The 15,007-nt window shown below is 42.5% G+C and overlaps 1 protein-coding gene across 6 annotated transcripts in view; it reads right to left on the minus strand.

The window, feature by feature from the left end:
- The window catches only part of FAM168A (family with sequence similarity 168 member A), a 179,039-nt gene extending 164,683 nt beyond the window's left edge, over positions 1–14,356 (minus strand). For 4 of the 6 annotated variants that reach the window (XM_032259014.1, XM_032259016.1, XM_032259010.1 and 1 more), the window contains exon 1: positions 13,743–14,356. The gene's annotated coding sequence lies outside the window, so the exon portion shown is untranslated. Of the gene's footprint in view, positions 1–10,673; positions 10,809–13,742 lie in introns of all 6 variants that reach the window. The other 2 variants (XM_032259011.1, XM_032259012.1) reach the window with 1 other exon arrangement.
- Between the last annotated feature and the right edge of the window lie 651 nt (positions 14,357–15,007).

The raw sequence follows: 15,007 nt of genomic DNA on the forward strand, positions 1-15,007 counted from the left end.
CAGAGGTTACAGTGAGCCAAGATCATACCACCGCACTCTAGCCTGGGCGACATAGCAAGACTCCGACTCTGGGGGAAATAAAAAAAGACAAGACATTATTCCTTCTTCATATACTGAAAGTCACAATAAATTCAATACTTCTACTCTAGAAAGATAACATTAATAACAGCTACCATTTATTGAGTAATTAATACATGTCAAGCACTATAATTTCTCTGTAAGAATTATCTCATTCAATCCGCACAACTATGTAGGAATTATGTACTATTATTACTAACCTACCCTTTTAAAGATTACAAAAACGAAACACAGAAAAATGTAGTAACACACCCAAGGTTTCATAGCTATTAACAGAATAAGCCAGAACAAAGTAGATGTAGTATGTATTTCTAAAAAGATCATTAACAATCTAGGGAAAATTCATCCCATTAAATTTCTTAGACTACCAAATGTCCAAATTATTTAAATAGTTTTACATTTATCATTAAGAAGACTGACCCTGGCCAGGTGTGGTGGCTCACGCCTATAATCCCAGCACTTTGGGAAGCCGAGGCAGGCAAATCACAAGGTCAGGAGTTCGAGGCCATGCTGCCAACATGGTGAAACCCTGTCTCTACTAAAAATACAAAAATTAGTTGAGCACGGTGGCATGCACCTGTAATCCCAGCTACTAGGGAGGCTGAGGCAGAAGAATCGCTGGTACCTGGAAGGCAGAGGCTGCAGTGAGCCAAGATCACGCCATGGCGCTCCAGCCTGGGCAACAGAGCGAGACCCTGTCTCAAAAAAAAAAAGAGATTGACCCCTTCCCCATAGCAACAAATGGTGACCAGAGCCTAGTGAACAAAACCAAAACCACTGCATTACCCTATACTTGGTAGTACCAACATACACATAAGCTCCAAGTGGGTGAGTTACATCCTCCTCTGTGAAAACTGGTTCACTCACTTAGCACTGGCTCAATCACTCCACAAAAATGTACTAAGCCCCTGCTAGGTTCCAAGTATCAGGGATATACAAATAATTAGTGTGACACTGTCTCTGGAAGGCAGCACAGCACACAGGAAAAAGCACGCATAGGTTTTGGAGGCAGAAAAGTCTGGGGATAAATCCCACCCTAGTCACTTATAGGCTGATGGGCCTGCACAGACTCAACATCTCTGAGCCTCTGTTTTCTTACACATAAAATAAGTATGGTGACCACAGAGGGTGCAGTGACATACACCTGTAGTCCCAGCCATACAAGAGGCTGAGGCAGGATGATAACTTAAGGCCAGGAGTTCAAGACCAGCCTGGGCAACACAGCAAGACCCCATCTCAAAAAATAAAAAATCATCATATTTTTAAATGTCTAAAACTGAAAAATATGGCCTCATACACACAGAAAAATTGTCAGGTTTAAGTAAGATAACAGGGCCTAGCACAATGTCGGTACACATCAATGAATGTTAACTCCCCACCCCCAGAACAGGGTTCCAGGCTATACAGGGGTGTTAACTGGAAGATAAAACAATGTTTAGCACTATGACTTGTCTAGACTACCTCTTTCTCCATTCTCCTCTGTCCAATCACAGTGAAAAACCAAAGTCACTATACAAGATTATTTGCCTATGGCTTCATCTATACCTTTGTCTTTTTCTACTGTAAATGTTCCAGGCTAAGGGTAGGGTGACCTAATATACCTAAAAAACCACTCTCATGCATAGCTATGGATAGTTCTCTAAAAGTCACTTCACACCTTTCCTTAACCACAAAGTGGAGAAAAGTAAGCACCAAGCCCAATGAATTTTCTAACATCTTAATGAAGTTGTGAAACTGTTCAACTCTAAAGTTTTTTCTACTCTACTAAGGCAAGGAAAAAACTGCATTCACATTGGCTTTCAAAACAGTATTTTTAGTAAAGGTTTGACAAAAATCAGTTATTCCCCCAATAAAAAATAAGCAAAGCCTAGAAACATAATTATATCAATAAATAAAAATATATCATCCAATACTGAATCAAGGCAGGGACACCAAACTATAACAGTATCATTGCATTCTTCATGGACATGTTAAAAAACAAAAAAAAAACCTAGTTTCAGTTTCATTAAGAAATGTTCTTGCAGGACATGATGGCTCATGCCCTGTAATCCCAGTACTTAGGGAAGCTGAGGTGGGTGGACACCTGAGGTCAAGAGTTCAAGAGCAGCCTGGCCAACATGGCAAAACCCCATTTCTGCTGAAAATACAAAAATTAGCCGGTCATGATTTTGGGCACCTGTAATCCCAGCTACTCAGGAGGCTGAGGCAGGCGAATCACTTGAACCCAGGAGGCGGAGGTTGCAGTGAGCCAAAATCGCACCATTGCACTCCAGCCAGGGCGACAGTGTGAGACTCAGTCTCAAAAAAAAAAAAAAAAAGAATGTTCTTGATGAAGTCATAAAAATTATTAATTTTACCAGGCACAGTGGTGCAGAGCTGTAGTCCAGCTACTAGAGAAGCTGAGGCAGGAGGGGTACTTGACGCCAGGAGTTCAAGACCAGGCTGGGCAACACAGTGAAACTCAATCTCAAAAAAATAAAAGTATTCATTTTACTAAATCTTAATCTTTAATTTTACATCTTTTTCATATTCTGTATGAAGAAATAGAAAAATGGAATGTACACATAAAGCATTTCTTTTTTTTTTTGGAGATGGAGTCTAATTCTGTCACCCAGACTGGAGGGCAGTCATGTGATCTCGGCTCATTGCAATCTCTGCCTCCCCAGTTCAAGTGATTCTCCTGACTCAGCCTCCCAAGTAGCAGGGATTACAGGTGTGTGCCACTATGCCCAGCTAATTTTTGCATTTTTAGTAGAGACAGAGTTTCACCACATTAGCCAAGCTTGTCTCAAACTCCTGACCTCAGGTGATCCACTTGCCTCAGCCTCCTAAAGTGCTGGGATTACAGAGGTGAGCCACTACACCCAGCCTCATATAAAGCATTTCTGCTGCATATTAAGGTACAAAAATTGTCTCAAAGAAAAGCACTAAAGCACTTGTGCAATTGAGTTGCAAGCTGTACTAGCTGCTTTTTTTCATAAACACCATTTTTACTTGAAAAAATGACTGGCAGAAAAATTATGATTATTCAGACTTGGATGTTTGGCAGATAATTTTTTGAAAATGAACAATGTGAGACTGTCACTTCAAGGAAAACAACTGTCAGTACTGGTTGCCAATGATAAAATTTGAGTTTTCAAGTGAAAATTAGAAAAGACTTGTCTGATGAGATCAGTGGTGATATTAACAAATGTGGTTTCTTAAACATTATACAATTCAGAAGATCTGCACATGGCCAGGTGCGGTGGCCCACATCTGTAATTCCAGCACTTTGGGAGGCTGAGGCAGGGAGATCACTCCAGCCCAGGATTTGGAGACCAGCCTGGACAACACAGTGAAATCCCGTCTCTACAAAAAATACAAAAACTGGCCGGGCTCAGTGGCTCATGCATGCCTGTAATGCCAGCACTTTGGGAGGCCGAGGTAGGCAGATCACCTGAGATTGGGAGTTGGAGACCAGCCTGACCAACGTGGAGAAACCTCCTCTCTACCAAAAATACCCAAAAAATTAGCTGGGCGTGGTGTTGCATGCCTGTAATCCCAGCTACTCAGGAGGCTGAGGCAGGAGAATCACTTGAGCCCAGGAGGCGGAGATTGCGGTGAGCTGAGATTGTGCCATTTCACTCCAGCCTGGGCAACAAGAGCAAAACTCTCGTCTCAAAAAAAAAAAAATTAGGAGGACATGGTGGCCTGCACCTGTAGTCTCAGCTACTTGGGAGGTTGAGGTGGCAGGATTACATGATCACATGAGCCCAGGAAGTTCAGGCCAAAGTGAGTCATGAATGGATCACTGTACCCCAGTGTGAAACCAGGTCTCAAAAAGAAGGTCCACATCTCAAAAAAGAAGCTCCACATAACAGTGAAATGGACTGAACGCCTCCCCTCAAAATTAATAAATTAAAGCCCTATTCCTCAATGTGATAGTATCTGGAAATGGATCCTTTGGGAGATAATGAGGTTTAGACGATTTATAATTAGGTTTAGATGAGGTCATAAGAGTGGGGCTGCCATGATGGGATTAGTGCCTTTAAAAAGAGACACCAAGAGTTTGTCTGTTCACTCGCACTTACTCTCTTTCTCCCTCTCTTCTCCCTCTCCAATCCACCATGTGAGGAAATAGGACATGCTGAAACAAAAATTGGCCATGCTGAAACACTGATCTTGGACTTCTTTCTACCCTGCAGCACTGGGAGAAAATAAATTTCTGTTGTTTAAACCACCCAGTTTACGGTATTTTGTTAAGGCAGCCTGAGCAGACTAAGATACTCAGTGAACCAGTATTTTCCAAATGACCAATGCATAATACTACAATAATTATGCATGGATAAAAGATCTATTTAAAGTATAGAACAGACCAATGGTTTTTCTTGGAGAAATAAGCAAATTTGAAAACAATAAAGAAAAAAAACAGACCAATGGATTTTAATGTAATGGAGCATGAAAAGCTCAGTGATATGGTTCAGACTGTATAAGGCAATGAATCTTAACAAACTGCCAACTGTCAAGTTTCAATGTAACATGGACATCCAACCTTTGGCTTCCCTGGGCCACACTGGAAGAAAAATTGTCTTGGGTCTTACACAATACACTAATACTAATGATAGATAATGAGCTTTAAAAAAAAAGTGTGTATAATTTTCATGATATCCACCACAGATAAGCAAAAAAAGTCCTCACATTCAGAGGGCTGCACATGACTGCTGTAGTATCAGAGAAATATCCACAATTGGCCGGGCGCGGTGGCTCAAGCCTGTAATCCCAGCACTGTGGGAGGCCGAGGCGGGTGGATCACGAGGTCAAAAGATCGAGACCATCCTGGTCAACACGGTGAAACCCCGTCTCTACTAAAAATACAAAAAATTAGCTGGGCATGGTGGCGTGTGCCTGTAATCCCAGCTACTCAGGAGGCTGAGGCAGGAGAATTGCCTGAACCCAGGAGGCGGAGGCTGCGGTGAGCTGAGATCGCGCCATTGCACTCCAGCCTGGGTAACAAGAGCGAAACTCCGTCCCAAAAAAATCAAAAAAAAAAAAAAAGAAATATCCATATCCACAATTAAATAAAATTTAAAACATTCTTCCTTTTCCAATTACCTATCTGTGTGGAACTGGATTTTCTTTATATTCCATCCAAGACAACAAACTGCAACATAAGAGTTCGAGACCAGCCTGGGCAACAGGGTGAGATCCTGTCTCTACAAAAAAATTTTTAAATAGCCAGGCATAGTGGCATATGCCTGCAGCCCCAGCTACTTGGGAGGCTAAGGTGGAAGGATCACTTCAGCCTAGTAGGTCAAGGCTACAGTGAGCCATGACTGCGCCACTGCAAGCAAAAGCTCTTTGGAGTCTTCAATAAGTTTGAATGTGAAGACACCAAAATGTTTGAGAATTCTTGCTACACAGCAGTAAGCAAGAACAGACTATGCCTACATACAAGAACATAAATGAATCTCACAAATATACTGCATGTGAAAAGCCAGTCATACCTTATAAAACATCATAAACAGGCAAAAACAATCAACAGTATTGAAAGTTGTTGGTTTTCTTGGAGGAGGAGATGTTTCCTTTCTTGATCTGAATGTTGGTTATACTTTTTGTGCATTTTTTCTACATGTTATACATACCTCAATTGAATTTAATGTATATTTTCTATATGAATATATACACATCTGCCTTATGCTCACCTACAGAAGTTTTGTTAACACTGGTCCAGAGTAGAACTGATTCATCTTTTTTTTAAACAGCTCCTCAGATGACTCTAAAGAGCAGCCAGATACTACCTGTTTAAGCAGGTTGAAAACTACTGATTTAGGCTGTGTATGGTGGCTCCCAACTATAATCCCAGCACATTGGGAGGCTGAGGTGGGCAGATCATCTGAGGTTAGGTGTTTGAGACCAGCCTGGCCAACAAGGTGAAACCCCAGCTCTACCAGAAATGCAAACAATTAGCCTGGTGTGATGGCACACACCTGTGGTCCTAGCTACTTGAAAGGCTGAGGCAGGAGAATTGCTTGAACCCGGGAAGAGGAGGTTGCAGTGAGCCAAGATTGCACCACTGCATTCCAGGCTGGGAGACAAAGCAAGACTCTGTCTCAAAAAAAAAAAAAGACTGCTGATTTAACAGTTTAAAAACAGGAAGACTTACATGCAGTACAACAAAAAGAACAATGGCTCTGAAGCAAGGCAGATCAGGTTTTTTAATAGGAACCTTCTCTTTCTAGCTATGTAAACAAATGCAAACTAGTTAATCACTATATGCCTCAGTTGCTTCAGTTTCTTCTTCTGTAAAATGGTCACAATTCCTCATACAGTAGAAATATGAGAATTAAATTCTATCTGTAAGGAAGAGAAAGCACCCAGCATATTGCCTGCCATAGATACTCAAATGTTAGGTACCTTTTGTCTTTCCTTAAGAACTCCCTTCTTAAGGCCTGACACAAATCACCATCTTGAATCTTTTTATTTATTTATTTATTTGTTGAGACATAGTCTTGCCCCCACTAGAGGGCAGTGGTATGATCATAGCTCACTGTAGCCTCAAATTCCCAGGCTCAAGTGATCCTCCCACCTCGGCCTCTAAAATAGTTAGAAACGGCTGGGCGCGGTGGCTCACGCCTGTAATCCCAGCACTTTGGGAGGCTGAGGCGGGTGGATCACGAGGTCAAGAGATCGAGACCATCCTGGTCAACATGGTGAAACCCCGTCTCTACTAAAGCTACAAAAAATTAGCTGGGCATGGTGGCACGTGCCTGTAATCCCAGCTACTCAGGAGGCTGAGGCAGGAGAATTGCCTGAACCTAGGAGGCGGAGGTTGCGGTGAGCCGAGATCGCGCCATTGCACTCCAGCCTGGGTAACAAGAGTGAAACTCTGTCTCAAAAAAAAAAAAAAAAAAAAAAAGCTAGAAACACAGGTGCATGCCATCACATCCAGCTAATTTTTTTATTTTGTGTAAAGACTGCATCTCACAATGTTGATCAGATTAGTCTTGAACTCCTGGGCTCAAGTGATCCTCCCACCTTAGCCTCCCAAAGTGCTGGGATTACAGGTGTGAGCCACTGCACACAGCTACCCTCTTAGATACTTAATTTCTGCAACCTTAAAATGAAAACAGTACCACATGACCAACCTAAGAACTACAGATCAAACAAAACAGTCTCATTATATTTGCGTAAGTATAAATAGCATAATTTTTATTTACTGATAGAGACATTTGCTATCAATTCAAAAGAAAAGACAGAGAAAGACACAAAAGAAAAGACAGAGGAAGCAACTAAAAACTAAAATACTAAGAAAATTATAAAAACAGAGGCTAGAAAAGAAATATGAGCATTAGCAGAAATCATCAAGCTTGAGGAACATGATCAGAAGGCAAATCAAGATCATAGTCTCAAGTCACCCAAGTATTGAAGTTTACTGTGAAAAATACATAATTTCAGGATTCCTTCAAAATGTCTCTATCTAAGAAAAAGCACAACCTATATCATCATAAAATAGGCATATTCTGAAAGGACCCAGACATCTGCCTAACTGGCAGGAAAAGGTGGTGTATTGGAACTTTATAAACTAAGGTTTTCTAACTGTCTTCACACAGAGACTAATGGCTCATTTAATAAAATGTTAAACTTTTAGATAAGTGTAATTTGACAAAAAAATTTGACACAGTTGTTTTTTGATGCTAAAGACATGCATAACTGCCCAAGGAACTAAATTTAACAAAATAAAGCAAGAAATATGAACTTAATTTAGTCTCTTTGCTCTTCAATATTCTATAACTTTGAGTTGATTCTGTTAATATACCAGGGGTTAGCAAGCTATGGCCCGCCTATGGCCTATTTTTGTACAGCCTGTGAGTTTTTACATTCTTTTTTTTTTTTTTTTTTTTTTTTTTTTTTAAGACGGAGTTTCCCTCTTGTTACCCAGGCTGGAGTGCAATGGCGCGATCTCGGCTCACCGCAACCTCCGCCTCCCGGGTTCAGGCAATTCTCCTGCCTCAGCCTCCTGAGTCACAGGGATTACAGGCACGCGCCACCATGCCCAGCTAATTTTTTGTATTTTTAGTAGAGACGGGGTTTCACCATGTTGACCAGGATGGTCTCGATCTCTTGACCTCGTGATCCACCCGCCTCGGCCTCCCACAGTGCTGGGATTACAGGCTTGAGCCACCGCGCCCGGCCTGAGTTTTTACATTCTTAAAACCACATAAAAAGGAGGAGAAAGAGAAGGGGTGGGAGAAGAAGGAATGGGGAGAAGAAGCAAGAGGAAGGGCTGGCAGAAGGAGAAAAATGGGGAGAAAGAAAGACAAAAGGGAAGAGGAGTGAAAGGGAGGAGAAAGAACAATAGAGGCCACATGTGGCATAAAATATTTTCTACAAAAAGCATTTGCCAGCCAGGCATGATGGCACATGTCTGCATTTGGAAGCACTTTCGGAGGCCGAGGCAAGAGGATCACTTGACCAGGACAATATAGTGAGACCCTGTCTCTAAATATATATATATTTATATTATATATATTATAGACATATGTATATTACTGGGGAATGGGACTAAAAACGATACTTTTGCTTCTTTTTACTTTTTGTAATTTCTAGTTTCTATCATGAGCAGACATTATTTAATGGTGGAAGAAATAAAATTTTTTTAAAGTTAAAAAATAAGAATAAAGCAAGTCAGAATATTTACCCTATAATTATATTTATAAATAGTTGCAAAGGTAAACAAACTACACTGTTTAGGGATATGCACATATTCGGTAAAACTATAAAGAAAAGCAAAGAAATTATTCACATAAAATTTAGGAAACTCTTTACCTCTGAGGGAGAGAGAAGGTGGGAGATTCAATCAGGTAGGACCTCACAAGAGACTTTAAAGGTAGTAGAAATCTTTTGTTAAGCTGGGTAACAAGTAGAAAAGTCTTCAATTTGTTATTCTTTAAATTGTGGGTTTATGTTAAACATACTTTCATACATAGGACTTATTTTGCAACTTAAAAAAAAGATATAAATGGGGTTGACAAATGAGAATTTGGAGGCTGTAACCCAGACTTTTCCACTTACTTACTGTGTAACCTTAAGTCATTTAACCTCTCAGAGCATAATTTTTCTTCTTATTTGATTAATGAGGAAGCTAACAGCTAACGTCTGTTTAGGACTTTGCCTGGCATTTAAAAAACTGTTTAAAGTTCCTAGACTGTAAACATCCAAATATGCAAGAGATCATAATACAAAGAATACCTTATTAATAAATACCACAATACTAAGAACTCTTTGGCAGGGCACACAAGGCTATTCAACATATCTTTCTAACAATAATGGCCACAACTAATATTTTTCTAACAATAATGCCTATCTTTCTAACAATAATGGCCACAACTAATATTTTTCTAACAATAATGCCTATCTTTCTAACAATAATAGCCACAACTAATATTTTTTTAATGTGTACTACATAACATATAGTGTTAAATGCTTCACATTGATTATCTTATTTAACCCTCAAAACAATCCTGTGATTTTAATTCTATTATCCCCACTTTATAGATGAGCCCATTGTGCCCAACGTCACACAGCAGTAGTAAGTAGTAGTAAGACAGACTTCAAAACCCATACTTAACCATAGCACTTAACCACAGCATTTTGCCTCACTTTTCTCACCATATTTAAATTATCTATCTTTCCCATGGCACTGAAAGCTCCTTGACAACTGCTTTCTGTTCATTTTCATTTCCCCTGGCACTTAGCAGACATTCTATTCACAATAGTGAATAGATATTTCATATATATACAGTGTTTTCAGTACATGAACTGGTTTGCTCCCCTTGACAGCCTTCTGAAGTATGAAAGTTTGATTCTGAGAAAGGGTCTCACTCTGTAACCCAGACTGTAGTAAAGAGAAGCAAGATCATGGCTCACTGCAACCTTGACCTCCCTAGCTCAAGCAATCCTCCCACCTCCTTCCTGAGTATCTGGGACTACGGGTATATGCTATCACACCAGCTAATTTTTTTATTTTTTGTAGAGACAGGGTCTCCCTATGTTGCCCTGACTGTTCTCAAACTCCTAGGCTCAAGCAATCCTCCTGGCTCAGCCTCCCAAAGTCTGGGATTATGGGTGTGAGCCACTGTGCCTGGCTAGTTTTTTTGGTTTTTAAGGTCTGTGCGTGTGTGTATTTTTACCTTTTTAACCAAATTGAAGTGTACAATTCAGCGGTATTAAGCATGTTCACAATGCTGTGCAATCATTACCACTGGATATAAAAGGTTTGTTTTTTGGGTTTTTTTTTTTTTTTTTTTTGAAACAGTTTTGCTCTTGTTGCCCAGGCTGGAGCGCAATGGCATGATCTTGGCTCACTGCAACATCCACCTCCTGGGTTCTAGCGATTCTCCTGCCTCAGTTTCCCAAGTAGCTGGGATTACAGATGCCCACCACCATGACTGGCTAATTTTTGTATTTTTAGTAGAGACAGGGTTTTATCATGTTGGCCATGCTGGTCTCAAACTCCTGATCTCAAGCGATCCACCCACCTCAGCCTCCCAAAGTGCTGGGACTTAGAGGCATGAGCCACCTCACCTGGCCATATGAAAGGTTTTAAATGACTTAACTGTAATCACTCAGCTTTCAAGTAGTAGAACTGAGATTTGAATCCGGGACTCTTGACTCCTAAACTCATGGGCTATTCATTCCACCAAGGCTTCTGTCTACCAATACCTCCATCTGCTCTCTTCTCACCAGGGTATCTGAAGGATCAAATGAGGTAAAGATACAAAAACATTACTACTGCACAGGTGACCACGCTGTGGAAAAAAAAAAATCCATCAGCACATTTCTCCCAGGCAATTACTTTTCATTTTGAGCTTTCAAAAGCTAGAGCTTTAATATAAATATCTCACCCCTAGACCAAGCCTGCAGATCTGCAAAAACAACGTCTAGACCCCAGAGTAAAGTTAGAGAGAAATGCTTGCATTAGATTACAGTCTCATTGAATTACAGGTAACTGCTCAAACCTGATTTTTATTGTAATACAGAAAGCTTCTTTATTACAAAACACTTTCAATTCAAAGGATAAGTCCAACTTTCCACCATTCTGCCCATTTTGGAGCTTAAAAAAAAGTATTCTAAATGGATATTTTTATGTGCTCAATTGTGAAAGCCAAGGAAAATGGTTTGTTTGTGAGCTAAACTCTGAAGCTTGAACAAAAACAAAAAGAATTATTTCGATCCCAATGGTGCCAATTTTGTCTTCTTTACATCCCTCCTCACTTTTTTTCAGTCTGAGCTCTAATCAACAGCCACTTTATGTTTAATATATCATCACAGTTAATGCAATTAGGTCCAGAAAACTGTTTCTCTAAAGATGTTCCCTCCATTTACACTCCTCTGTACCTTCCATTATCACTATTCTGCCATAAGAATGAGCATATCATTAAGGTTTAAATCGAATTTCTGATGAATAGATGGAGATACTGTTTCTCTAGTTAATACAATGCACCTACATCAACATCATTCCCTAAAAAAATAAAAATGACTCAATATGCTTTATTTATTCACATCTGACAGAATTCTGATCACCTGAATTCCTTTGGAAGAAAATTCAATCTTTAGAAATACAATCCAATTATTTTAAATCTTATCAATGCCAAAAAACAATCATATGAAAAACTCCATCAGTACCAAACCATCTCACCAATGAATATTTATGACATTTCCATATTTCCTGTCTTCTCTCTGTTTACATAAAGCAGTGGTGCCAAGACTCATCTCAGGATTATTAGCCTGCAATACAATGATGGGCCTAATTGCCTTGCAAACCAGGACACTAACAAATGGCATCTTCAAGCAATCAATTCAACCTGCTAATTTTAAGAGGGGGTAAAAAAGGCCCAAGCTCTTTTGGCCTATGTGCATGTTGCCTACCTACAAAATAAATTCAGCCTCAGATTTTTCAGGCTCACTCATTAGTTCTCATGCAAGGAATGCACCCTTAACAATCTCAAGCTCACCAAATCTATTTAAATTTCAAATTCCAGGTATAGTTTTTAAACACACCGGGAGGATAGGGGAAAGGAGAAGGCAAAGACATCAAACAGAAAGATACCTATTACATTCCAGTTTATCTTCTCCCCGCCTTTAGTTTGGAAGTATGCTTTTTTCCCCCAACTGTCTTTTTATGATCTACAAATAACAGAAGACACCCTCCCCTCCTTAATTCTACCTTAACTAAAGTCCCTTTCAACTTTACCCTTTGGGCTGACTTGACTTCCAAATTATACTAATATAAATAAAACAAACAAAAAGATCAAACGAACAGCTTAAAATGGCCCCTAAGAATGAGTAGGTCTCTTCTGTCTCTGCTGCAAAGTCCCCTCTAACAGCCTTACTGCCTCTCCCCCAACCACAGCCACCAAAGCTGTCCATTTAAGTATTCCAACCCTTAACCCTCACGGGTCTCCTGGAGGTCATCCCAAACCTTCACATCCAAAATATCCAATCCACTTCCCCCTCCCCACCACAGCTCACTGTCCCTCTCCATCCTCTCTGCCCCATCCATACCAGGTCTCCCACTCCTTAAATTTGCCCTGTGCCACTTCACCATCAGTAACCATCTCTCCAGGCCTACCAGCTCATCTCTGAAAGTCCTTCTCCAAACTCCCTCTGCCACCTTGGCCAAGGGACATTTTCTTCAAGATACCATCCCCCAACTTTGCTCACCACCTGCCGCTGTTCTTTCAATGAATACAGCCCAGGGATGTTTTATGTGCCCTCTGCCTTGACCCTGCAACCAAGGAGCCACCATGCCCTTTCCAGTGATTGAAAGATCCTAAATCCAACCCACTGTGCCCCTCATTCCATTTCCATCCCTGTTCTCCCATTTCAGACCTGACTTCCAATTTGACCCCTTCTTGCCAGCTCACCATCACACTCCCCTCATTGAATGTCCCACCTCCACTAACTCCTATTCCAACCTCGATCAGCCCACCCCAGGAAACCCCCAAATTGCACTTCTCTGCTCTATCCTAACCCATGCTATTCCGTAAGTCTCCACAAATTCCACCAGCCCCAGATAACAAACACCCACTTCAAGCTCAGGTCTCAACACCTGCCAAGCCCCTCATCCCCAGCTCCTGCTACCTCCATCATCCTGCTCCAGGTCCACCCCAATTCCACCCTCCTGAATTAACACTCCGCAGGGTCCTATCCAACCAGATACAGGTCCTATCCTGTATCTGCTACTCACTCTCCACTGAAATCATTCTCCTACCCCTCACCCCAGCTCAGATTCGAAGCTGTCAACTGCTCCAGGCCAACCCCAAATCACCGCCCTCATTCAGTCCCCTCCCCCATTAGAAGCCATCCTCTTCCACCTCGCCCCAAGACCATCCCGAATTCCAATCCGAAGCCCCCACCCCACTCTCCGGTCCCAGGTTGGATTATTCTCCATCAAAAGTCCTCCTCCCTCGTCGCCCGCCCCCCAACCTGCTTGGGTCCCACCCTCACCCCACCCCCAGCCAGCGTCTGGGCAAGTCTCCCCCGCCAGCCCGCTGTTCCATCGCTACCTCAACCCCCTCCCCCCAACCTGCGCGGGGGCTTGGCAGCCCCCACTCTCATTCTCGCCAGCACAACCTGCCCAGGCTCAGGACGAGCGGACCGGGCGGCGGGGGGAGTCTCCTTACCGGCTAGCAGCTGCAGGCGAAAACAGCGGCGGTGGCGGCTGAGGCGGCGATGCCCTTGTCTTCTCCGAAGGCTGCGGCGGCGACGCTCTCGCTCCCTCGCCCGTGTCCAGTAGGGTGGAGGATGGCGCGCGGGGACCGGAGCCTCCTCCTCCTCAGTGACTCGGCTCTGAATCCTCTGCAGTAGCCGCCGAGGAGCCCGACGGGTTGGGGGGAGGGGACGCTCGGCTGCGGGCGAGGGAGGAGGAGGCGGAGGGAGGAGGCGGGGGACCCCTGAGAAGGGCGGGGAAGGAGGAGCCGGCGCGGCGCCGCGACACGTCCCACAGCCTCAGAGCGCCCGGACTACAACTCCCGGCATGCCCTGCTTTGGACTGAGCGCGGCCTGCGCCTCCCGCCTCGAGCCCGGTACAGAGGGGCCGCGCCCTCTCCGGTCACGGACAATGGAATAAAGCCAACCATCCGCTGGCAGATGTTGTAGACTCAAAGACCACCTGTGAGGAAAGTCAGGTCGCCTGAGCCCCCATCCCCGAGGGGCAGTGTTCGCAGTGTCTCCATCTTCTTTGCATAGATACACACACTCCCTCTCCTCCGTCTCTCGCTCTCAGTCTCTCTTCCTCTCTCTCGACTACACCTCCCAGCATGCCTCTCAGCGTCCCACCCTCCTTCCGACCCTTCTCAGACCCGGTGCTACACTTCCCAGGGAGTGTGTTGCCTGCGAAATGCTGGGAGATGAAGTTCTTGGTTCTTCCTCCATATTAAGAAAAAGAAGTGAAAGAGAGGAAAAAGGGAAGGAATATGCCAGCCCACCGAGGATGGGCCTTGATGGGCTAGATCACCTATGATTATATTCATCCCTCGCCATCTCCGTTGCAGCTGTCTCTCACCAGAACTAATGCCGGAGCTTCCTCGCGGGTCTCCCTGCAAATTTGAGGACAATTCGGCAACTTGAATCCAAACGTACAAAGGGCATACTTCTTGACCCAGCTTCATTACTTTTAAGAATTTACCTTAAAAAAGATAATCGAACAATTTCGAAAAGATTAACGCACAAAGTTGTTATATTAGGTAATTAATTATGGGGGGGGAGTAAATGTTCATCAATAGGGTGCTGCTTAAATAAAGTGTAACGTATACATCCAGTGCAATACTAAGGAACCATTTAAAATGATTATATAGATCTATTTATTGACGTGAAAAGCTATTTACAATTTATTTTTTAGGGAAAAAATTGATTACAAAACAGCATGTCTAGACGGGTTCAATTTATG

The sequence above is a fragment of the Sapajus apella genome, unplaced genomic scaffold (assembly GCF_009761245.1).
Source record: "Sapajus apella isolate SASKATOON/1434 unplaced genomic scaffold, GSC_monkey_1.0 scaffold106, whole genome shotgun sequence".
NCBI classification, from domain to species: domain Eukaryota; kingdom Metazoa; phylum Chordata; class Mammalia; order Primates; family Cebidae; genus Sapajus; species Sapajus apella.